The sequence below is a fragment of the Mus pahari genome, chromosome 1 (assembly GCF_900095145.1).
Source record: "Mus pahari chromosome 1, PAHARI_EIJ_v1.1, whole genome shotgun sequence".
Taxonomy (NCBI): Eukaryota; Metazoa; Chordata; class Mammalia; order Rodentia; family Muridae; genus Mus; species Mus pahari.
Genome location: NC_034590.1, coordinates 93,674,915 through 93,702,129, shown reverse-complemented (window position 1 = coordinate 93,702,129; position 27,215 = coordinate 93,674,915). Strand labels below are relative to the sequence as shown.

Genomic DNA, 27,215 nt, shown 5'->3' with positions numbered 1-27,215 from the left:
AAAAAAAAAAAAGACAAGCAGGGTGGCTATAGATTCTGCCTCAAAAACACCTGGAGATGATAAACATCTATAGATGTGGGTATTCACCTACCTGCCAGGTCATCTATCGTCTTTCTGTCTATTCATCTGTCTGTCTGCTTATCTGTCTGTCCATCCACCTACCTATCTACCTGTCTATCTGTCTGTCTGTCTTACTGTCTTTCTTTCTATCTATCTATCTATCTATCTATCTATCTATCTATCTATCTATCTATCTATCTTTCTTTCTTTCTTTCTATCTATCTATCTATCATCTATCTATCTATCTATTCACCTTTCTATATAGACACTTACCTTTGTATTTTAGTATGAAAGCTGAAGTACAGTAAATACTTCCTCAGCTCACATTGCAAATCAATTTAATGTTAAACAACTTCCTTGTAACTGGGTGCATGGAGACTGACTCAGAGCTCCGAACTTCATTCCCGAAGCACTTAATCAAGATCTCAGTGAGTCAGCAATTCTTAATCTTTATTATAAGGTTTGTCAACATTCATTCAACCAACATTTATTAAGCATTTATTAAGTGGTGGCACTATGGCTGGTGCAAGACAAGATGAACACCCGAGAATAGTGCTCATGTAGAAATGCCTTGGGAACACTATCGTCACAGAGCCACCTTGAGTGTTTGAAAGCATGCATGTGCATATGTGTGATTGTGTTTGGTCAAGACCAAGGACATGCAAATTTACAATGTACCACTGCAGTACATGCTTGACTACATTAAAGAAAACTGGTCTGGGTAGCACAGGACCCTGCAGTCACAGTGAGCTGAGCCAGAGACAGCAGATATTCCCCTTGAGGCTCAAGAGCAGTGCCTGGCCTCATTTCTCCTCACCCAGCTAGGAAACAGAGAAGAACTGGCTTCATTTGCATCTCCCAGCAGGATATTAATTCCATCATTACCTTCCTTGTCCCATCCTCTCCTCAAAGCTGTCTTCAGCTGTTTCTTTTTAAGTCTTTAGAGAATTCCATGAGGACAATGCCACAGTACCAGAAGGCAGGTTCAGGATTCAGACCAGTCACAAGGTTCAGAGAGCAGCAGTTCTTCTATACCTCTGCTAGTGGGATGATTTTTAAGAAGAGACTTTACTTTGAAGTTTGTTGTATTAATTATATAAAGGAAAAAAGACAACCTGGGTTGGAGATATTTTCTATGGCTTGATAAGATCCACCCTCATTTCTCCTTTATGTGACTTAAAGGGTGAGCCTTCCAACTGGCCTACTTATCCTAAAAGTCATGAACATAAGGCACAGGCAAGCCAATGCAAGGTGGGCGGCGTCATCTATGAAAATCCCTCTGCAAGAATGTGGAAGAATTAGCCACCCTTAGAAATAGAAATAAATGCTATCTATATTCAACACAGAATAGTAAGACCTTAAAACATAAAGCATTTTAGGAAGATCTGTATATAAGTTCAAAATGAACTTACACCCATAAGTGATACGTATGTCTTGATTATCAGTTATTTTTATGGTCCCACTTGTGTCCCCCCCCCAAATTTATAATTTATACATTGAAACCATAATCCCATATCTAAGAGTGTAAATACATTTGGGGTTAGGGTTCTTTAGGGTGTAAATGGTCTTTTTTATATATTCTGGATCTTAATTACTATGATATTTACAGCTTGCAAATACTTTCATCCATAGGTTAGTAAATATTGTCTATTCATATAAACTACCATATTCATCAATATTTACCTAAGTACAAGCACAATTTAAACCCATACAAATGTCACCACTATAATGTCTATAACAGCTTTTATTCTGAATTAACAAGATGTAGAAGAAACCAGGATGCCCACCTGCAAAAAAAATAAACACAGCTTAGAAATAGAATATTACATCTAGGTAATAGAATATTACTCAGTTGAGAAAGGCATGATGAAAGTTTAAAGTCACTCCACAAGTGAAGAACTAGGACCTCAAATCAGTTTTCTTGAGTGTGCACCCAGTCCAGGTAAAAGAAATGAGATACCAGGCCATAGAAGACATGGTGGAATGAAATGCATATTACACATAAAAGAAGCCAACTGAAAAGGAACCACACTAAGTCATTCCAACTGCACAACAGTCTGGAAAAAACAGGAAATATAGACAATAAAAATCCTGTCATTTTCAAAAGTAAAAGAATAGGGAGAGTGGAAATTTGAACATTTTAGTGCTCTGGATGTTACTGTAGTTCAAGAGCTATTCCGTTATGTATGTGCTCAAACTCAAAATGTTCTATAACAGGAGGGAACCCCAATATAAACTATGGATATTTGGGTGACTACAATGTGCTATTATTTTAGGTTCATCTGTGAACAATGTACCATCCTGGTGGGTGATGCTGATGTTGGGGGATGTTTTCATCAACACATGGGATTGGAAATGTGACGCTTTAAATAGATTTGGTGCACATAGACTCGTGTTTGAATGCTTGGCCTACAGGGAGTGCACGATCAGGAAGTGTGGCCTTCTTAGGTGTGGCCTTGTTGGAGAAAGTGTCACTGTGGGAGTGGGCTTTGAGGTCTCCTGTGCTCAAGCTCTGCCCAGTGTGAAATTCCAGTCTCTTCCTGGCTGGCTTAAGAGCAAGATGTAGAACTCTAAGCTCCTCCACCACTATGTCTGCCGGCACACCGCCATGCTTCCAGCCATGATGGTAATGGGCTAAACCTCTGAAACCATAAGCTAGGTCCAATTAAATGTTTGCCTTTATAAGAGTTGCTTTGGTCATAGTATTTCTTCACAGCAATGAAAATCCTGAGAGGAAGAATATGGGATATCTCTGAACCTCTCCCTAAATCTTTTTGTGAACCTAAAATTGCATTAAAAATTAGAGAAAAAAAAAAAAAAAGCCGGGTGTGGTGGTGCACACCTTTAATCCCAGCACTCGGTAGGCAGAGGCAGGCTCATTTCTGAGTTCAAGGCCAGCCTGGTCTACAAAGTGAGTTCCAGGATAGCTAGGGCTATACAGAGAAACCCTGTCCCCCTCCCCCCCAAAAAATTAGAAATAAAAAACAAACAATATAAGGAAAAACCTATATTCCCCATCTGTCTCACTGGGAGTGTGTAATGTAACTGATATGTTTAGATGACCCTTGTGACCTGTTGATTTGAGCAGAGCTGATGGCATCCATTTTTGGTAGTGTACACCAGCATAGAAAAGCTATGGTCCGGTGACCAGAGATGCACTGAAGACAAGAAGGAGAGGTCCTGGTGTGCTACTTGTGTGTCCTCTGCTTAGAATCTACTTATTCCATTGTTTTGGTCAATTCCCTTATGCTGCCACACACTCCAATGGATCCATGTTTAAAAAATTAAATCACTTTATTGTAAATAAGCCAAAAGTAAAAACATCACACAGCTGGTTAAGAAAGTCCTCAATGACACACTTGCCCATCCCAAACTCCTTGGACCTCAATGAAGCTCTATGCAGACAGGATGTCCACTCTGAAGTCGTGGACCTCAGTGAAGCTCTGTGCAGAAAGGATGCCCACTCTGAAGCCGTGGACCTCAGTGAAGTTCTGTGCAGACAGGACGTCCACTCTGAAGCCATGAGCTATGCTTAGGGCTTTGTACTTCCACCATCATTTATGTTTTTATTCATTTGTTCCCACAAGAAAGAAAACCATCATGATGGAGTAGAAACTAGAAAAATAGCTTTATACCTTCTTTAGTAGCAATACATTCATTTCCCTGCGTTCTGCCCTTCACTTTCAGATAATATTATCCTCCCTTGGTTTCCGTCCTAAATATAGACTATACCTACACTAACAGCCTTATATTATACATGTGTGTATATGTGGATGCCTGAATACATTACAGTATATATACATTATGTCTATGTGCCTGTATTATATATGTATATGATATAATTATATATACATTGTGTTATACATTATATACATCATAGGCTAGGAGTTCTCATGTGAGGGAGGACATGCAGGGTTTGCCTTCATTTAGGTCACTTCACTTAATACTGTACTTCCAAGTCCATCCATTTCCTGCACATTTCATGATTTCTTTTTTCTTTACAGATGGATAATACTTCATTCTGTGTGTGTACCACATTTTTATTATCCATTCATTTGCAGATAGGCATCTAGGCTGGTCCATTTCCTTGCATAAACAGAGCAGCAGCAAGCAGGAATGAGGAAACAACATCATGGTTAGGGTTTGGGGCTTCTAGGGTGTGTGCTCAGGACCAGAGTGGCTGAGTCAAATGATAGTTTTGTTTTCTAATTCTCTGAGGATGCTCCACGCTAATTCCCATGACCGGGGATAGTAAACATTTTTTTTTTTAAATTAGCTATTAACAGTATATGCTTCTTCCTTTGAGCACAGTTTACTTCGTTAGCCCATTTGTTGACTGACACTCTCCTTTCCTTGGCATTTTGTAAGTTCTGGGTACCAGCAAGTCTGAGGTGCAGCTGATAAAGATTCTCTCCAGTTTATGTGGGCTGTCTGTTTGCTCTGTTGATTACACTTCTTTTGCTGTGCACAAACCTTTCCTTTTCACGCAGTCCCACATATTGATTCCCAGGACTGGTCCCTATGCTAGAGATGCTCTGTTAAGAGAGTTCTTGCCTATCCCAAGGTCTTGAAAGGTATTCCCTGTGCTTTCTTCTAATAGTTTATGTGTTTCAGGTTTTTAATTACAGTATTTGATTTGTTGTTGCTGCTGCTGTTTGAATTAAAAGATATGTATCTAGCTTCATTCTGCAACTGGATATCCACTTTACCAGCACCATTGGTTAAATAGCTATCTTTTTTTTTTAACTATGTGACTTTTCTACATTTGTCAAAAATTATATGCACATAGCTTTGCCTGTATATTTGCAGGGCCTCTCTTCTGCTTCATTGGCCTAACTGGCTTATGACCGTGACAGGCTGCCTTTATCACTATAGTTATGTGTAAGTTGAGGTCCAGGGTTGTGATAGCTCCAGCCGTGCTCTTGCTTCTTAGGATTGTTTAGCTACCTCTGGTTTTTTATGATCCCAGATGAATTTTTAGTCTGTGTTTCTAGACATGTAAAATATATTATTGAAATTTCAATGAGTTTCACATTAAATGTGTAGAATAGTTTGGGTAGTATCACTAATTTCTTGATAATAGTTCTACCAACCCAGGAACAAGGAAGATTTTCTGTCCTATAATATGTCCATTTCCCCTCAATGTCCTTTTTCAATCTCTTAGAGTTTTCATTATAGAGGTCTTTCATTTCTTTGGAGAGGTTTATTCGTAGGTACTTTTTGTTTGTTTAAGCTATTGTTAATGTGATATTTTTATAATTTCTTTCTCCATTTATGTATAATAAAACCCCAGCCACTAGGATATGCCCAGGATTTATATTTTGAGTTTTCTGTTGATGGTAGGTGAGTTGCTGAGAGAGGGTCTGAGGTTTCATAATAACAATCCTCCTGACCTAGCCTCACGCTCCTGCGCTACAGCTGCAAGCTCAGCAAGGGTGTGGTCTTGTCATTTTTTTTGTGGCTTACATTGTTATGGTGTTCATATAAACTTTGTCTGTGTGTACAGTAAGACTTTAACTTTAAAAATCTCACCAAAGGGGGCTTAAGAGAATGCTCATTGGTTAAGAGCATTGACTTCTCTTCCAGAGGACCAAGGTTAGACTCTTAGTACCCACGCGGTAACACAGAACCATCTGTTACTCCAGTCACAAAGGTGTTTGATGCCCTCTTCTGGCTTCCATGGGCACTTCATGGTATAGTGTTCAGAAATAAGTATAGGCAAATACACATAAAATAAATTAAATTTGAAATGTTTTAAATGCACAAAAATATGATTGAAACAATGACTAGTTGCGTATGCATACTCTTGTCGGGAACAGTAAACAACCCAGGCACCATTCTAGCCCCTCTATGGGCTTCTTCAAATGACTAGATGATAATACTTAACTCTCTTTCTCTCAGAAAAAAAATCCTATAGTTAGTGACTTTTTGGCTTTCTTTGCCTCAGTTTTCTTCCCTGTAAAATAGGCAACATCATATAGCTCCCTTGTAATACAGAATCAAAGGAGGTCATATAAAGAGTTGTTCTCATTTCATTCTATCACTGTGCCCTTCCAAGATTTTCTTACAAGTTTATTTCATGTGCATGTTCAATCTAGTAAAATAGCCAGTTCATTAGTAATGAATACGTATAAGATTGGATCGATGTGTGAATGTCTGATTTTTTAGAACAAGAGAGTGATTTTTTTCTCCTCCAAAATTCCAAGAAATGACAAAAGAATATTTAGAACCAAATTCCCACAGCTGGGCCACGGGAGTAAGGAGACAGTATGTGCTCAAGCCTGTTTACCCACATGCAAGGCCTCAAACCCACAGATAAAGTCAGCAGTACATATCTATAATCTTGGCACTCCTGTGCTGAGATGGGAGAATTGCTTGGAAACTCATGTGCCAGCTAGCTTGGAATACATAGTGGGGCAGAAATACCTCAACTCAAGGTAGAAAAGGAGAACCACTCCCAAAAGTTATCCTCTAATCCCAATAGGCATGAGGAACGGCATACCAGTGCCTACACACACACACACACACACACACACACACACACACACACACACACACGTCGCCACCACCTCCACCACCACCTCCAGCACCATCTACACCACCATGTGCACATATTCACAAAAAATAATTAATTATTACTTTCAAAAATAGATAAGACAAAATGCCACAGGTTTCTTGGGCATTCTTGAATTAAAGAATTTGGAGTTATACTCAAAGAATTCCAACATACTCACGAAGACACATGTATGATGTTCAAAGCTTTACAAATATAAGGGAGAATTTTAAAAAATGGAAACTCTTATATAAAATTTATACCACAAAGTTGGAAAATCCATGCAAAATAAATGAGTTCTGAAGAAAATATAATTTACTGAAGCTGACTCAAGAAGAGGTAGAAAATTTGAGTGGAAGGAATCAGAAATGCTGTCAATATGTATGTACACTGAAGACAAGGTACCAGCGAAAGCACTTTGGAAATAGCTACCAAAATTAAAAACACATATACCTTTCAACTCAGAAATCCCACTCCTGGGAGTCTATCAAATAGAAATAAAAGTGCTGGTGCCAAAGGATATGAGTTCAGGTTATTAATGCAGAATCACTTGGGGAAGGAAAAATGAAGAAAATGTCCAGCCATAACAGCTATATTGTCATGCAGATGCCAGTTATCACCAGCTGATCTGCCAAAGCTTCTAGAATGAGTGGGTAGTGAAACAAGCAAGAGGAGCCAGGGAGCAAACGTCATGGTTTGCAAACAACAATCAAAATAAATCCTTCTCTATGTATCTGTGTCTATATGGTATCATAAATACAGAGAGGCTGCAGAAAGTTACATCCAATGCTGTATACAGCATATAACATACATACAATACGGTTCAGATTATATAAGAAGGACTGGGTATGAGTTGAGAGGGAATGTAGGGAAGGCATTTAGCTAAAAGAGTGAAAGCAAACTGGTTCTAACCTAGAAACTTCAACCCTACAGCCCAGTTTTTATGCATAGAAGGCTCTATGTATGCTACCATGGGTAAAAAGTACCCATCAACTTTATCCGGATACAGACCTTGCAAACTATAATAACAACCATCCTGGAAACATATGCCCATTGATACAAGAGTGGTACAGATATTATAGGAGAACTAACCAATTTTTGATTGAATTTAAAGTTCACTCCATAATGCATGCCACTGTTAACATGGCCAAAATCTGAAGGCTATGTAGGTCACAAGCTGTAGGGGAAAAGCATTATTATTATGCTAAATAGACAGTATTAAATCACTCCTAATGATGTATCATGATACCCACAGATATGTGCATCTCTCAAATATCAGAGAATCCATTTTGTGATATATGTGGTGATTAAGATAGAGACACACAGCTGGTCAACTTAAAGAAAAATAAGAGCTTGTGATGTTCTCAATCCTTAATGGTACATATATATCACAACCCACCTTTCAAGGCTTAGGGATCATCAAGGAAGAGGGGTAGAAAGACTGTATGAGACAGTGGTATGGAGGACTAAAACAAGTTATCATTTTCAGACACAAACAGGTCAACTGTAGATATGAACTGGCATCAGCTATGACAGCATACACAAGACCTGAATAAAACCGAACCAGCCAAACTGAGAAGAGAGGTGTTAGGAAAGCCAACCCCTTGATAAGCAGCTATTGTCAACTAGCAGTTGCTGAGAAAGACAGACTAATTTTTCTTCAGTGATGTGGCCCCAGAAAGAATATATATGTTTCAGTAGATGGCCATATTCTCATGTACACACAGACTTGACTAAGTAGACCCTGTGAGTTAAAAAATAATAATAATAAGAGAATATGTAAAATTTGGAGGGAATGGTTGATGAGTGATAAAATTAGGTGGGAGGGGATGGGAAGTGAACATAATCATAATAAATTATATGCCTGTATAAAATGTTCAATCAATAAAAAAGAAACAAAAGAGATTACATGTAAGTTAATGATGATAAAATTATTTCACATTATAACCCCCTTGATGCAGAATCATATATGTGTATACCTGAGTATGCAAGTCATGTGTATATTTGTTTTATGATTATAGCTATAGCTTTATGAAAACATAAATAAATGAAAAGGACCCAAGTTTACCCTTTGCAAAGACAGCCTTGGCTGTCCTCTGCATTCAACAGAAAACCCTGAAACCAAAATGGTAGAAAGTTTTTCAGCTCAGTTCATCTATCTTGGTAGAAAAGCTAAACAAATGTCATAGGTCAGAGAAAAGCTATAGCCTGGCTCCACAAAGTGGACAGGAAACAATCATATCCAAAGGTTATGAGAGGCCATATCACTGAACCATGACCACTCAGGGTTGGTGTAAATGATACCAGTCGAAAACTTCAAGGTCCTTACTCCCATCCTTATAACAAGGAAGTGTTGAGGAAACTGAAGGTTTTCTTGGATCCACGGTAGAACCAAAGTCACAGGTTAATATCATCGCTTTGAAATCTGGAGAGGCATGTGTCCCAGTGGGTCAGGGTCAAGAGCTGCCTAGAGAAGCACCCTCAAGACCCCATTGTGGGAACACTTAGCTAATAATCTTGATGAACCTCTGGAGCTGACCAGAGTTGTGTGAGTTTGGGATGCCCAGGAGTCCCTGTCATAGAGGGTTTGATATTAACTAGGTATTCAGAATTCTACTCCATTATGACACCAACTACTCAGCATAGCCCGCACAGGTTCAAGAATTTCAGTAATTCACTAGAGTGGTTCTCAGCACCATGAGATCAGTCTGCGATAAATGTTTTTCTTACAAAGGTGTTAACTGTTTTTCTTACAAAGCTGAACAGCAGCTAAGAGGGAGAATTGGCCCTGAGGGGCAAGATACAGGGTGGACAGAGGATGGGAAGTCCCATGCCTTCTCTGCACACTACACATAGCTGGTATATCATGGTCACCAGGCCAAAACTCCATGGCTCTTCAGAGGTTTCCTATAGATGTTTCTCCATGTAAGCAGAATTGACTAATTAGCTGCATTGGTGACTTGACCTCATGTCCAGCCTCTCTCCTCTCTTGAGATAGTGGCTGGAGCCAAAGGTCATGACTGCAAACTAAGCTTGGTCTTGCTAATGACCTGTCTTCAGGGGTCATCTCAGTAGCACACAAAAGATTGTAAATTCCAAGAGCATTTAAAACTCTATGCCAGGAGACAAGAACAAAGACTTGATATATTTTTATTTCCTTACTTTCTTTTAAAAATATTTTCAGTGCCATTCAGGAAACCTGGGGCTGTGTGCATGCTGGATGCCACTGAACTCCAACCCCATGCCTGAATACATATTTTCTGTTATACTGCAGGGTCCCCTGCCCTTTCATAAATTTCATCTCTAGAAATCCCTTCACAGTGTCTCTGTAAAGAGCAGAATAAGACCTCTTGTGAATCTAAGTATTGGGGAGAAAAGCGGCAAATACTGCCGTCACGGCTCACCTTGGCTCAAGAGCCAAGCAGCAAATGGGCAGCAGGTCAGATGGGCCCACTCTGGTCAGCCACCCTCCTCACCTGTGTCTTCTCCTTGTGTCGTGCAACCCATTGCTCACAATAGAACACAACTTATTCTGCAAAATGCATATTCTCTTTTTCAATTAGAATCCCGTATTAGGTTTCAAGCATTTTTTCTTTCTCAGCATCATCCATGAATTAGGATTTCAGGGAGAACTCAAGAGAAGGGCCATGTTACCTACCTCCCTCTAACAACAGAAAACAGTCTCTGAACTCAAGGCTTAGGAAGCACTCGTTAAATTGTACTCACTAGGAATTAGTAATTAAAACATACTCACCAATCAAAATACTACTTAATATAACTATTACCCTCATAGAAAAACTGGAAGTAACGGCCCCTCGGGAGTCATCTGTACCTGGTGCAGTACCTCCAGGCTGAAGACTCTCCCATCAGCTGGTGATGGCAACCCCACAGACAGAGAAGTGCTCTGGGGGACTCAACATGGCTTTACGTTTTCTGTTAGTCACATCGGAAAGGTGACTGTCAGAAGGGTGATTATAAGGGCCTGGGAGAGGTGGTTTGAGGTGTTTGCACTGTGTAGCACCAGGTTTGTCCTTGGTAGTGAAAGAATGTGCTAAGTCAGCCAGAGTGCATGGTCACAGCTTCTGCAGGACCCCAGAAAGCTGAGCCTACACTTACTTCCCAGTGCTTCCAGTCTCAGTCTCAAAATAGTTCATCGCTGGGCTCTCTCATTTGATTGGGACCAGAAAGGGGAACTGCAAAGAATACAAAATGAAAGGTACTGGACAGTCATCCTTTCTCAATTCAAAACAAAAAACAAAAAACTCTGAAGTTCGGTGAGGGGGGGGGGTAGGTCAGTGCTTATATTGACGGACGCTTGATGGATTTCTGGCTTCAAATGTTTTATCAAGACAATTCACCTTGTAGCAATCTCCAAAGAAGACTGTGTGCTCTATTAAGTCCTCAATTTGCTTTTTAAAAGAATAAGCCCAGAAAAGACCAGGGTACCCTCAGTAGAAAGGATCATTCTCCAAAGGAAAGACATTACTTTGTCTCAGCTGGGGGAAGGCAGCCTAAACTCCAGCTCCTGCCCCTCCCCTGCTACATTCTAGCCTAAAGGAAGAGAAACAGTTCCGAGTACCACAGTAGCTGCAGTCCTCCTTAGCCTTGGATTCCACAACCTCACTCCAGTCATGATGACCAAAGGAACTACCTCACATGGGGCAGGGAGAATTCACAGAAGTCTGAAATGCACAGAGGAATAAAAACTGAGAATATACAAAGCTTCTGGCACAAATATTAAAGAGAATCATAACCCTACCAAGAGTCAGCTTAACATAAGCACCTCACACCGAAGGGCTGTTTATATCATGCAATAACTTCCGGTGTGCTGTTCAACAAGAAGACATGCTATAAGGCAACAGATGTGAGGACTTACTACTTTTAGAGATGTTAGTGGCCTTTTCTAAATGACAGATTAAGAAACAATTATTCAGCCAAGCGTGGTGGCACACGCCTTTAATTCCAGCACTCTGGAGGCAGAGAGGCAGGCGGATTTCTGAGTTTGAGGCCAGCCTGGTCTACAAAGTGAGTTCTAGGACAGCCAGGGCTATACAGAGAAACCCTGTCTCAAAACAAACAAACAAACAAACAAACAATTATTCATTTACTCGAATAGATTATAGGACAGCATTTTACAAATGTTAGACTTCATATATCTCCTACAACTCAAGAAAGAACAGTTACGAAAAGCTGAAAATAAATACAAACAAAATAAATATTCTACTACATAATCTAGAAATGTCATTACCGAATATACGCTCACAATAGTTTTAAAATGGGCTCTTGAAGACATCTTTGGTTGTCTACATGAAAAGTAACATTATCTACAATAACTAAAACATAAAAGCAATATTGTCCATATCTGGATGCATTGATAAGAAAAATGGACCCAACTATTACTGGAATTTACAAGATAAAAAGTAGTTGTGAGACGGTTCAGTGGCTAAAGCATGCACTGTGCTAGTATGAAGACTTGAATTATGATCCTTAATATTCACATAAAAGCCAGGTTAAGTGGCACCCCAATTCCTATAGGGAGAGACAAGAAGATACCAGAAGCTTGATGATTGGCTAGTCAAATCAAACTTTGGGGCTCCAGGATCTCTGAAAAAAATAAGGTGAATGGCAGAGGAAGAGACCCAACAACAACTGCTGACATCTTTTTATGCAAACATGGGCATGTACATCAACCCTCAAACACACACACGCATGCATGTGCAGAAATGAAAGACAATGAGCACACAATCCCAAAGCTCAGAAGAACATCTCTAACCTATAGCCACAGGTACTGAAATGAACTGCCATCTAATAACTGAAAAACTTGTCATTAAAAAATGAAGGAAAGTCAAACAATTTCTTAGATAAACAGAAACTGAAGGACTCCAGCCATCATTAGACATGTCTGCAAAGGAATGAAGATGGCAGACCTTGGGTGAAAAGAAAGAATGCTGAGAACATGCAACCTTCTGAACATACAATGTTCCCATGGAGCAAAGACCTTGGCCAGATTAAGATACTACTGTAATAGAAGTTGGCAACCACATTCAACTTTAGTATAAATATTAAAAGACAGAAATATTTAAATTAACTATAGGTATAACTTGTTAATGAATACATAGTATAAAAAATAAAGGTATAGCACATTAATCTAAAATATTAAAAGGAAAGAAGGTTAAGTTTAGAATTTCTATGTGTGATTGAACTTAACCCATTAGTGATTCAAAGTAGAATCTAGGGTGTTGCATGTGAGCCTCATGTGAAGGTAAAATAGTAGCAGTAACGCTGAAGATAGAGAAGACACAGTGAATTCAGCCACAAGTGACTTTATCAAAGAAGACAACAGAAGAAAGTAACTACAAAACTTGTAAAAGACTTGTTAGTGTGCTAAGAATAGCTAGGTGCTCAATGGACATGGACATCAACCCTCAACAAGTGCTCAATCCTATACCAGACTCTGATATCCACCACCACCCTCCAGCCAAGTTTAGGAAATAGTGTGGAAGAGGCAGAAAGAACACAAACCTGGAAGATGGAGAGGAGAGCTGGGAAATGCTATCTTCTGGACATGACTGGAGCAATCTCAACTCACACCAGCTGTAGTTTACCTGCACAAGACCTACCTGAGATCAAGGCAAACAAAGTAAAGTAGTGATGGAAAGCTCATAGTTGCTGAGAGAGAGAGAGAGAGAGAGAGAGAGAGAGAGAGAGAGAGAGAGAGAGAGAGAGAGAGAGAGAGAGAGAGAGAGAGAGAGAGAGAGAGAGAGAGAGAGAGCCATTCCTTTATGGGGATGTGAACACTGGTAAGTATTTCATGTACCAGTGCTCCAGTGGATGGGAAATACTAACTGGATTTAGTCAGTTGCCAAAAGCAAAACAGGAAAGAAACATGAACTTGAAAGTAGGATGTATTAGGGAGGATATGGTAGGATCTGGAGGCAAAATTTGGGATGGATAGAGTCATATTTCATTTGCATATATACCAAATTCTCAAGAATAGGGAAAACTCAAAGACAAGAAACAAAAAGGAATGTTAAATCCCTAATTACCAATAATCTTTTTAATATAAATGGGTTAAATTCTTTAATTAAATAATACAGAATGGTCAAATTAATTTTAATCAAAAATTCCATACAATTCATTAAGCCTAAATCTTGAAGACACAGAAAGTATGAACAGATCAATAATGAAAGAGGAGACTGGATCAGTAAATACAAACCCTCCTGATCTAAGGGAGGCTCAGGGCCCAACCAAACATCTAAAGATCAAGTGATGACAATACTCCACAAGCACATCCAAAAAGCTGAAGATGTTCCCAAGCTAATGTTTCAGAATTCAACAAGTCTCTGAGACCAAAACCAAAACCATCATGACAAGAAAATTAGAGGCTAAAATTATAGAGCACAATCTAAAAATGTTAAAAAAATATTTGCAAACTAATTTATGAAAAAAAACCCTACAACATGATCAAGTATAACTTAATCATAGCATGTAAAGGTGGTTCAACATATGCAAATCAATAAATGTGATATATCACATCAGCAGAATGGAGAATAGATGTCATGTGAGCATCTCAAAAGACTCAGAGAAACCACTCAACAAAATTCAACATCCGTGGGGCTGGGTTAAAACCAAGGGTTAGAACACTTACCTAGTATACATGAGGCTCTGGGCTCTTTCCCAAACCCTGGTAAATACTCAACAATATCCCTCAACATACTAAAGCCACTATGGCAAACTCACAGTTAACATAACAAACTCACATAAAAGATACATAAAACACTTACCATTAAGATTAGGGATAAAACCAGGATTCTTATTATTGACATTTCTGTTCAGTATAATACTCAATATCATCTCCAGAGAAACTAAGCAAGAAAATGAAAAAAGCAAACTGCATCCAAAATGGAAAAAGAAGAAATTGAATTTTCTCTGTTTGCAGAGAATATTATCTTATATATAGAAAACACTTAGGATTCCACCAAATTTCTGTTAAGATCAATAAGCAACTTCAGTGCAGTCATGGTATATAAAATACACATGAAAGTCAGTTTTGTTTCTATATTTAGGAGACATGAAATTAGGAAGGCAACTTTTTTTTACAAACACAAACTCTTTAAAATTCACTGGAAATGAATTTAACCAAGGAGTTTACATATCTACATCCTGATAAAGAAGCATGTTGTTGAAGTAAAAAGAAATAAATGGACTGGGAAGATGAAACAGAACTATCTAGAATCAGAGCCACAATGGAAGGAAGCCAGAAATGAAAACCAAAGAAGCCTGGTTCAACAGATGTAACAAAGACTAGGGTTGGCATAACCAGACACAAATTTGGAAAACTCTACACCATCATTTTTCCTGTTGCACACAAAATTAGACTTCAGATAAATTGGTATTAAAAATTCAAAGCAATTAGAGAATAATACATGATAATAGTTTTATAATGTTGGGGTAATATGAAGCATGAAACAATATGAAATCTCAATCAGGCGAAATATTTCAAGAGAGACACTGGCTGATTTGGCAGTGTATAATTTAAAACATCTGTCTGACAAAATACTATAAAGACAGTCCCAAGATCAATTTAAATCTAGGTAGCCTTGTAAGTAAACTTATCTGACACTTCAAAGGCTTTTAAAAGAGGAGAAAGAATAATGTGTATAAAAAGTAGAAAACATACATAAGAAATCCTGGGGGCCGGGCGTGGTGGCGCATGCCTTTAATCCCAGCACTTGGGAGGCAGAGGCAGGCAGATTTCTGAGTTCGAGGCAGGCCAGCCTGGTCTACAAAGTGAGTTCCAGGACAGCCAGAGCTATACAGAGAAACCCTGTCTCGAAAAACCAAAAAAAAAAAAAAAAAAAAAAAAAAAAAAAAAAAAAAAAAAAAAATATCCGGGAAATGTAAATAACAGATACACACACATTTGCTTGAGCTTACTAACAATGGGGGAGGGTGGTATCTTATCCCTGTTCTTGCCTGGCTAGCTCTTCTATCCAGTTCCCAGAGCTGGCTGGGTACACATCTTTTCTGCTGATTTGATTCAGCATTCCTTAATTATTAATGTCTTTCCACTATATTTGTTCTTTGTTTTATAGGGCCAGGCTTTTGTAACTAACCCTGTTGGTATAAATTTTGAGGAATTTTTGTATATTCAAAAAGTAAAATGTCTACTTCAGTGTTTATATTAGGTTTCCTGGGCTGCTATTTAAAAGTGCCACAAACTGAGTGACTTCAAATGACAACAATTTATTTATTTCACAGTTCTGGAGGCTAAAAGTATAAATCAAGATGTCAGGAGGACCAAGTGCCCTGTGGTGTGCTGGAATGGAATCTCTCTCTCTCTCTGCTTCTTTCTGGCACCAGTAGCCCAAGAGTTCTTGGCTTGTGGCAACACCCCAATCACTGTTTCCATCTTCACGCAGCCTCTGGGCCCAACCCTCCTGTGTTCTTTGTCTTCACACAGCATTCTTCTCTGAGACTATGTCTTTATGAAGATGTCAGACATGAAGGCTTCCTGCTCTTCTCTCATATGAGCCTGAGTGATTGCAGCTACAGGGACCTTCTTTTCAGATAAAGACACATTCTGAAATACTAGAAGAAAGAACTTCAGTAAATCCCTCCCAGAAGACAGCTCATATAAGAGACTTGGGTGAATCTTAGAGAAATGTTGAGTACAGAAACCAACCTCAAAAGACTGTAAACTATAAAAACCTACTTACATGACATTCTCAGAAGAATGAACAAAGAGAAGAATTGAAAATAGTATTTGTAAAAATCATTTATTTCATTTCTTCTGTATGTTTATTTGTTTTTGTTTTGTTTTGTCTTGTTTTTGTTTTTTGTTTTTTTTTGTTTTTTGAGACAGGGTTTCTCTGTGTAGCCTTGGCTGTCCTGGAACTCACTCTGTAGACCAGGCTGGCCTCAAACTCAGAAATCTGCCTGCCTCTGCCTTCCAAGTGCTGGGATTAAAAGTGTGTGCCACCACTGCCTGGCTTCATTTCTTAATATAAAAGCATTCAAGTTAATACAAAGCAAAAAAAGTAGAAAGAACAACCCTTTAAATGTTACCAGTGTACCATTTTGAGAAAACTGTTTTAGTACATCTTAATAAAATAATAATGATCACCACATTAGTGAAAAAAAAAAAAAGAAGGGAGAGCTGACCTGAGAGGAAAGTAGATATAATCAAAATATACTGTGTGAAATTCCAAAAGAACTAATAAAAATGAGAAAAAAATAAGCCCTAAACCTGTTACTTGACAATGTAACACACAAATGGAAATTCTGATGATGTGTGGACCTACTATGTCCCTCGCTTAAACGTGGCTCAGTGCACACATATGAGTTAAAGGTGGTGGTTCAGTATACACATACACACACACACACACACATACACACTCGCGAGCCATTTTTTTCATTCATAAAAGTATTAGACAACACTGTGTGAAATTAAATTTAGGATACATGTACAAACATACATGAAACAAAAATAAATATTGAGCTTAAACTTGGATCCCATCACCAAAATATTTCATTATGAACTTGAAAGATTCTAGAAACAAAAAGAAAAATATAAGTTCAACAACACTTCCAGTCACAACCATTTCAATCTACACTTTTTAAAAACTAAGTTTCACCTAACAGTAATAGAAATAAAAATGAATACATCACAGGCCAGTGTTCTCAGGTGTTCAAACTTTATGGTTCTGATGTTTGCAAACCAACCAAACATTTTGACTAAAATCCTACCCCATTGTTATTTCTGCCCTAAAAAAAAAAATCAGTGCCAAGCAGAACTAGGGGACTCTGGCATGGTCTCACCCTGCCAGAGTTGCCTTCATTTACTGACTTCTCTTCTGCTGAGAACTGAAACTCAGCACTGTTTACTCATGCCAAACCACACAACTGACGACTGTACCGATAGCTCTACAGAGTCATCGGTTGCTTGAAAAAACAGAGGGATAGTGGGAATGAGCAATTTTGGTGTAATTAATTCAGCTCAGATATGAGTCCTATTGGTGTAGACACATCAGTAATGGCCTGGGCTTTTGTTTCCTGTAAGAATTATTGCAGCTAGCATCACCCCATGATCATATTATTCTGCTCTTTGCGTAGAAAAACACTCAGCACATGAAGGAGATGAGCATTTCTCATTGATTCAGTCCCTGAATAAATTGCTGTCCAAGGCAATGCATAATTTTGATGCAATTCTCTTTTTGATTCCCAAGTTGTGGAATCTGAACAATTTCAGTCATTTGCTTAACAAAATTCCCCAAGCTCTAAGAAATGCTAGCATATTGGTATATAACCTATAGGCATAATGAAGATGATAATAAACACCTACCCTACCTGGGTATATTTACCTTTTTCAAATTTTATTGGTTTTATTGTGAATTTCACATCATAGACCCAATCTCACTCATCTCCCCCTCCTCCCCATACAACTTCCTCCCCAACAGAGAAAAAAAAAAAGTCATCTCGTTGTGGAAGCTGTAGTGTGTTACAGTATGTCCCACAGTTGTAGAAGCTGTAGTGTGTTACAGTATGTCCCACAGTTGTAGAAGCTGTAGTGTGTTATAGTATGTCCCACAATATACTCTTTTGTCCACACTTCTTTGTTCACAAATGTTCATTCCAATGACTCGCTGGTCTGATACAATTCCTCTGGCTTCTGTTATTCTATCAATACTGGAATATCACTGGGACTCCTTTTGGTTACCCTATTGTTGCCCTGTGCCATGGAGATCCTCTAGTATTGTATCTGTCCAACCAGACCCTTCATGCACTCCAGCAGTTCATTGATGGGGTAGATGTTGTGATGGACCAATTCAAAGCTCTGGATCTGGGTCTGAGAGGTGTCTGAGATGGTTAGACCACCAGCTCTCCCACTCTCATGCCCTCGGGACCAGTTTATTCAAAACCCCTGTAACTAGGGCCAGCTCTACCTTGCTGCCCAGGTTAGGTGCAGGGTCTGCTCTCCCAAGTATTGCAGCTGGTGAGGCATGCGGACAATCCTATCACTCTTATAACCCTGAAGCTAGCTCTCTAGTCTGCCACATGTGGTGAGGGACAAGGAAGGGGAGAAGAGTGTCTCTCCCTCTTCTGTGCCACAGCCCAGCAGACACAAGGAAGGGCAAGGTGTCTCACACTTATGTCCTTGGGGCTGGCTCACCTGCAACCCCCATGGCCAAGGCCAATTCTACTTTGCTGCCCAGGAGAGGTGCTGAGCCTGCTCTCCCAAGTGCTGTAACACTTGTCCAAGGCAAGGACAGCTCTCCTGCTCTAATGATCCCAGGGCCAGGTCTCCCACTTGCTGTAAGTGGTGAGGAGTGAGGGGAGGAGAGTATCTTTCCGACATTCATGCCACTGCAAGGAGGTAGATGGTAGGTCCAGTTCTCCCATACTCAAATCCTCAGGTCAGCTAACCCCACAACTCCCAGTACTGCAGCTTGGAGGCAGAAGGGCAGGGTCAGCTCTCCTGATTCCATGCCTCTAGGGCCAACTATCTATACCATGATGCCCAGGTAGTAAGTAAGGACAGTTCTGCACAACCCTCAGACATCAACATCTGCCTGGCCTTCCAGGGACCCAGACGTGACCCCTGGTAGCATCACAAACCAGGACTTCACCATGGTCCTAGGTGGCATCACCAGCTACTCACAACTGACTTTTCCTTATTACCCTTGAGTCTCCAGTTCTGCCTCTCTTCTTTGTGTACACATCCTTCTGTTTCTCTTTCTCTTCCAATTCTCTACCACTTGCTCCTTTTAGTGGCACCCGCGGCATCTGGGGCTAGGGTTGTCTTAGGAGTGGTCTCAGGTGTGCTATACCCTGCTTGTGCATTGTGTCATCTGGTAAGGGTTACCTCGAACATGCTGTGTACCTCCAGGCCTGTGTGATGCTGGACTAGTGGTCATCTCAGGCTAGCTTTCTGTCCAGGAACCCTGCTACCAGTCTGGTGGTTGTCCGGGGCTCACTCCTCACACAGTTCACTCCAGTGAGTGGGCCTTCGAGAGGGTCAATTGTCTCTGGCTCACTCCCACCCAGGGCCTGTGGTCCAGTTCTTCTAGTTTCCAGCTTGCTTCCTGTCCTGAGATCTCTCCTTGGACTGTTGGTGCCAGACTGGTGGTGGTGTCAGGATAGCTCCCTGTCTAGGTCCCCCGGAGCTGGACTGGTAGGGATCTCATGTTAAGTTTTTTCAGGGAACATTAGGCTACTCATTCAGATGTTCATAAGTCAGAACACTGAGTGTGGACATGGGCTCTCACCTCTCTGCCACCTACTGATGTACACGTGACACAGCAGCCACACCTGAAATGCCTCTAGGAGCATATATTTCTTACTCTTAATATAAGCATTAATTATATTCTTATATAGCATTCTTAGGTGGTTGGCTGGGACCTCTCTCCAATGTGCCAATTACATTGGTCAAGAAATCCAAGAGACTCTCACAAAATGTGCATACCTCAGAAAGTCTTGAGTGGGTCAAATAAGATGAGTTGGTAATTCTGACTGCAAGAGCTAAGAATGGCCTCTGAACCCACTCTTTGGGCCTGATTCTTTGCTGCACCATTCCCTGGCTCTAGAATTCTGGAGATGTGATTGACCTCTCTGAGTCTCTGCTATCTCTTCTGCACAATGGAGATAGGAACAGTAGTAGCTTCATGTGGTCTTGGAGACTTGGTGTATCTGCTCAACAAATGAAGATCTGCAAGTGCCTCTGCCATCATCTTGAAAGTGACAGGCCATTTGGGGTTTAAATGCAATCTGACATAATCTGTTTTATTAGGAAAAAAGCAAACGGTTTCTTGTTTTGCTGTGCAAGGTGAGGATGAGGGAGTGCTAGAAACACTGAATGAATTTTCTGTCCTTCCTGAGTTGTGTGTGTCCAGGTGGTAAAAGGCTGAGGAGCATGTAGCACAAAGTGGATTCATTGATGACATGATTTATTAAATTAGTAACTATAATGTGGATGATCTGTGGGTCAAACGCGAAGGAGCTCCAGTGTATATGTGTCATTGCAGGTAGAAGAAACGATCAAGTTGTGGATCACGTGAAGCTTTCCATGTATAAAGGTAATCAGAGAGAAGTCATTCTTTTTTTTTTTTAATTTTTTATTAGATATTTTCTTCATTTACATTTCAAATGCTATCCCGAAATAATACCTCCTATTAATAATATCCCCTATACCCTCTCCCCGCCCTGCTCCCCTATCCACCCACTCCCACTTCTTGGTCCTGCTGTTCTGCTGTACTGGGGCATATAAAGTTTGCAAGACCAAGGGGCCTCTCTTCCCAATGATGGCTGACTAGACCATCTTCTGCTACATATGCAGCTAGAGACCCGAGCTCTGGGGGTGCTGGTTAGTTTATATTGTTGTTCCACCTATAGGGTTGCAGACCCCTTCAGCTCCTTTGGTACTTTATCTAGCTCCTCAATTGGGGGCCCTGTGTTCTATCCAAGAGAAGTCATTCTTGGAGAGAGTTGGGAGAGTAAGTGAGGGCAAGAGTTTCAGGAATTTCAAAGGAAAGAGAGTCCAAGAGAAGGCAAATGGGAAAGAAGATGTAAATGAAAGGCCACTGTGGTGGCAGAGCAGGGTGGGGCAGGAGGCAGGGGGCAGAGATGGGGAGGCATTTATCATGCAGACTGGCTATTTAGCTAGTTCTGAACATCTAGCCTTATCTTGCTGAACTAAATAGAACTGATTCAAATCCCAGTTCTACCAGCCTCTCCACTAGTTTTATATGATGGGCCCTTTAATATCCTCAGCGCTCAACATTCTCTTCTGTAACATTAGATAATACTGACCCCACATATGTTATTATTGTTAAGTATATAGAATAGAAGAGGATTCAATACCCAGTCCTTAACAACTCACTACTGTAACTAACTCATGGCCAAGCCTATTAACACTTTGTTAGAAAATGTCCATTGTATTTATCACTAAGAAATTATAAGTCACTGTCAATAGCACAGCAGAATGGCCACTTTTGGAAGGGTGTCCACACATGATCACTTCCTGGCTATTTACATGACACAGCGTGTTTCAGACATCTGAGCTCCAGATGTCCTCCTTGTTCCTGAAAGTGCTCTTCCTCACCCCACGTGCCTGTACTTAGCTGTTAGCTCTGGCAATGTTTTCTTCCAAAGGAGAATGTGTGTAAGTCACCTCTGGTTACTAGGGTAGGCAAGGATGGGAGTGGCAGATCACAGGGAAGACTGGAGAGCAATCAGAATAGAGAATAGTAATGGGAATCATTTAGAAAAGAAGAGACCATTCGATGGTGGCAACAGGGGACAGACTGCATATGCAGCAGAGACAGGAGAAGGTGGCACCTTGGAGCACAGGGAAATCAGAAGTTTGTTATTCAGCCTGATATGTAGCACCAAATAAAAGTGAATGCTCACAGAGATGAACAATGGGAAACAGCAGTGACTCCATACAAATGCTCCCCTCCCTGTGCAATCAAGGATGGAAAGCAAACAGCAAATGCAAAGCCAAACAACCCAGACATGATGCCCACCCTGCCAGTCATCTCCTAGAAAAGTAAACATGAGGTCTACACTCCCATTGGAGCTCACTGCCCATACAGGAATACGATGCAGTATCTAATGGCTCAGTACTTAGCCATCTTTCATTTCCCATAGAAAAAATTTCCTTGAGTATATTTTCCTTAAGCTTCACTCTAGAAAATCCAGTCCTTAAACTTTTGAAGTATGATAGAAAGGAAAAAATGAAGAAAAAAAAGAAAAAAAAACGAAAAAGAACTGATTCCCCAAGACTTCGGAATGAGAAAATAGACACAGGACCTCCCTTTGCACATAATTGATGCTTGTGCAAATCTGTTCATGTTCATCTGTCCTGACTTTATTCCCTTTGCCCTTCTTAATGCAGAATAGTTTCCAGGTACAATAAGGGTCTGGGGAGGTGACAAAAAGGAGCAGGGTCTTCTTGGCATCCCTATGACTTTGTATAAAAAGTTCTTCTCTTTTTCCACTTGGCAAGTACCCCAGATACTAAAGCACTGGTTCTCAACCTTCTTAATGCTGCATGTTGTTCCTCATGTTGTGGTGATCTCCAACCATAAAATTATTTTTATTGTACTTCACAACTATAATTTTGCTTTTTTATTAGTCATATTATAAATAACTGTTTTCCAATGGTCTTAGGGGACCCCTGTGAAATTGTTCTCGAGTCCAATAGGGGTCAGGACCCACAGATTGAGAACTTCTGTACTAGAAGGGTGACCCCAGAGAGCCCAAGTCTCTACAAAATCAAGAATGGCATTAGTGGGGATTTAGATCAATGTGTGTGCAAGTGTGAGGACCAGAGTTTAGGCTCCAAGAACACATATAAATCTGAATTCTCTAGCATACCTTTGTAATCCTTGTAGCCCTTCTTCAAGATGGGAGGCAAGGACAGAAGAATCGGCCAGAAGCTCACAAGCCAGTTAGCCTGACATGAAGCCCAGTGAGGACCAACACCTGAGCATATGCCATAGCATGCAAACACTTAGACATGTACAAATACACACGCACATGCACATGTGCCCAGGCACACATGCACAAGCACATTGAAAATTCAGAATGATAATATTAGGATAGTATTGGGAAGGAAACTGGGAGAGTATAAAATAAGGTTTCCCAAAGGGGAAATACTCAAACGCCATCTAAAAGGCAAAGTAGAATTTGTCAAGAATTCAGGACCTATGCTTCCTTTCTCCATATAGGATTTTAAATTTTGATTCCAAAAATAAATGATTTTTATAAAAAGTCACCTCTATATTCATTATAATGAAACATAACAGTGTTATGGAATATAATTAAAATAAAACAGCAAAATGTCATTCAAGTAAAAGAACAAAATAATAAATGGGATTAATAACACAAGTGAGAAGACTATAGAGTTAAGAGAGTTGCCATAAGAGACAGATGTTGAACTAACAAAAGACATGCAGGTCCTTGTAGAAGATCCAACATCATGGAAAGTGACTGATGAAATAACAAACTATACACATGCACATGCATGTGTGTACATCTCACTCAAATTACTCAGAATTCTATGGAGTAGGTGGCAGATGTTCTGCTCAGAGACTTATGAATCAAAACTCTTATAGAAAGAACAATTTTAGCAATGAAAATTTAGCTTGACCAGATTGCTAGTTGTAAATACTTCAGCCTACCTACACAAATATGTGTGTGTGTGTGTGTGTGTGTGTGTGTGTGTGTGTGTGTGTGTGTGTGTGTGTGCATACCTGCATGGCTATTATATTGGTCCAATTTTGTTGTCAGTAACAGAACGCTACATGATAAGTGAATTTTAAAGGAGAAAACTTTTATTTTGGCTCAGGTTTAGGAGGAACAAGGTCAAGGGTCCACCTGTATATAGATGGCCTTATCTGCAGAGTCCCAGGTGACACAGGGAATCATGTGTCCAGAAAGAGATGGAGGGACGGAGAGAGGGGGGAAGAGAGAGGAAAGAAGGGAGTCTCTCCCTTTCCTTTTAAGACTACCAACACTTCATCATAGCAGCTCCCCACTTACCTAAGTGCCATCCCAAGGCCCCACCTTCCAACTCTGGAGTCACAAAAAGCTTCTAGCTTCTCAGTGTGTTAGAGTGAATATCAGTGTTCAAGACACGAACCCTTGGAGTGCATCTACACCATATCCAAGCAACAATGTACATCAAAGCTTTAACACACTTATTAGGTCAGAAGGAAAACCTAAATAAATTCCTAAGAGAACAGAATTGTTAAAGGTACATAAAGAAAACAACATGGTAAATTTAGAGACTACTAATACCACAAAACTACCCATTTGGAGATTTTAAGTGGTTTTCTAAATCATCCTAGGGTTATGTGGACATTTAAACCTGAAGTTACGACTTATTTAGAAATGGAGACTGTGAGCAGTGTACATCTAAATGATGCAGGGTAGCAGTACTCTGAAGTAATGCTGTAACTTTAAATGTGTATTAGAAATCAGAGAGGATCGTAATGAATGGCCTGAGCTAAAACGTTCAACTCAGGGAGCCTGGTTAAAGAATGCTTCCTTAAAAGCCTAACAAAAGGAAAAAGGAAAAAATAAATACAAATAAAAGCAGAAGTAAGTAAAAGAGAAAACAAAAGAAAAATGGATCTTGCAAGCAATAAAATGAAACATTAGCTTTGTCAAAAGAACAATAAAATACAACAGACTTCTGAGCCCGAAGATCAAGGGATAAAGAGCCAGATCACGATGTTACAAACGATAAAGAAACCATCTCTACGAAGGCACCTCGCTCTACACTTCACGTAAATTTTCAGAGATAAAACAGAAAACTTAAATAAGTACAAGAAATTTTATGTTCTAAGGTAAACTCAAAGTGGGAGGGGTTAAGCTGCATGTAGCTCTCCTGAGTGGATACCCTCCCACCCACCCCGGGGGGAGGGGCAGTGTCATTCGTAATGATGGAGGTCTGTTGGCTTTCCTGTCCCAAGTGCGCAATGCACTGTAACTATTTCAGAACACTGGGAAGCAGTTCAAGACTCCTCAAATCATGCCAAAGACTAACATAAAACTGACACAAAGTTAAACTGTCTCACCACTGATAAACATTCTCCAAAGAATACATGAATTTAGTACATAAATACAAATGCCAACGTTGACAGAGAATAAACCAATGATTTTATTTTAGCAGTGTTTTAGTTTAGTTTAGTTTAGTTTAGTTTAGTTTACACCCTCAAATCAAAGAGGATCTTCTAGGGAGTGTCCTAACAGTCCATTGCTTTTTCTAAGAAAATTGCTACCTTCACTAGACAAAAGGGAAGTTTTAAACAAAACTCCACAGGTTTACTAGATGCTGGTAAGCTTTAAAAGCAAGGGTTTTTTTTTTTTTTCCACGCTAATAAAAAATATTGAGCTCAGATCTATAAATATCTAAACATCACATTAACAATTATCCAGTAAGATAATTACTGTTAAAACTAGAATAAAGTTTAATCATCATTAATGTTCAAGATATTTTAGCTATTCTCAGCATGGTAGAGTTATTCTGCAATGCACATTAGTATCTTGCTGGCACGTATGTCTATCCACCACGTGTGTGCAGTAATCGAGTATCCAGGCAGAGAGTGTCGGATCCCCTGGGACTGCAGTTACAGATGGTGGTGAAACACTATGTCAGTGGGGATTGAACCTGAGTCCTCTGCATGAACATCCAGTGCTTGTGACTGCGGCGCCATCTCTCCATCCTTAACACTGTATGGTTTTAAAAACTGAAAGTTATTAAAATTACAGAGAAAAACCACAATTTTTCATTACTGGCACAGGTGATAATATTCTACTTAGAAAACAACCTGTTAAAATCAAATTACTTTTAACAAATAAGTAAGAGACTAAATTGATTATATGAGAAAAAAATCAGAATGTTTTCAGGACACTACTGAGAATTTATAATGAGAGGAAATCCCAACAATAATAAATAAACAAATGCAATGTCTGGCCATAGGCATAACAAACCAGGTCACAAACCAAATGAAAGATGAACCAGGTTCCTTGGCTTGTGACCAAGTATGCTAATCTACAGCCTCAGAGCTACCCATTAAGACTCTCAATTTAGGGCTTCAAAGAAATTCGAGTGTATGTGGGCTTTCTGTTGTTTTTGTTGCTATTGAAGACCAGCCTTAGTCCATGGTGATCTGATAGGATGCATGGAATTATCCCAATCTTCTTGTATCTGTTGAGGCCTGTTTTGTGACTGAGTATATGTTCAGTTTTGGAGAAGATACCAGGAGGTGCTAAGAAGAAGGTATATTCTTTTGTTTTAGGATGAAAAATTCTATAGATATCAGTTAAATCCAGTTAGTTCATAACTTATATTAGTTTTACCGTGTCTCTGTTTCGTTTCTGTTTCCATGATCTATCCATTGCTGAGAGTGGGGTGAAGTCTCCCACTACTATTGTGTGAGGTGCAATGTGTGCTTTGAGCTTTAGTAAAGGTTCTTTTATGAATGTGGATGCCCTTGAATTTGGAGCATAGATATTCAGAATTGAGAGTTCATCTTGGTAGATTTTTCCTTTGATGAGTATGAAATATCCTTCCTTATCTCTTTTGATAACTTTTGGTTGAAAGTCTATTTTAATCGATATTAGAATGGCTACTTCAGCTTGTTTCTTGGGACTATTTGCTTGGAAAAATATTCAGCCTTTTACAGCATGCATTTCCTGTAGGCAGCAAAATGCTGGGTCCTGTTTATGTGTCAAGTCTGTTAGTTTATGTCTTTTTATTGGGGAATTGAGTCCATTGATGTTAAGAGATATTAAGGACCAGTGATTGTTGCTTTCTGTTATTTTTGTTGTTAGAGGTGGAATTTGGGTTTGTTGAAAGAGGATTCCTTTCTTGCCTTCTCTAGGGTGTAGTTTCCCTCTTTATGTTTCGAAAACTATTCTCAACAATAAAAGAATTTCTGAGGGAATCACCATCCCTGACCTCAAGCTGTACTACAGAGCAATTGTGATAAAAACTGCATGGTATTGGTACAGAGACAGGCAGGTAGATCAATGGAATAAAATTGAAGACCCAGAAAAATACCCACACACTTATGGTCACTTGATCTTTGAC

General features: G+C 39.7%; 1 protein-coding gene and 1 non-coding gene across 2 annotated transcripts in view; both read right to left on the bottom strand.

Moving 5' to 3' along the window:
• Positions 1-27,215, bottom strand: part of Hs3st4 (heparan sulfate-glucosamine 3-sulfotransferase 4) — a 420,165-nt gene that overhangs the window by 237,573 nt on the left and 155,377 nt on the right. The window lies entirely within an intron of this gene.
• Positions 19,818-19,946, bottom strand: LOC115062936. Its single transcript, XR_003842842.1, has one exon. It is a non-coding gene; the product is annotated as a small nucleolar RNA SNORA17 (small nucleolar RNA).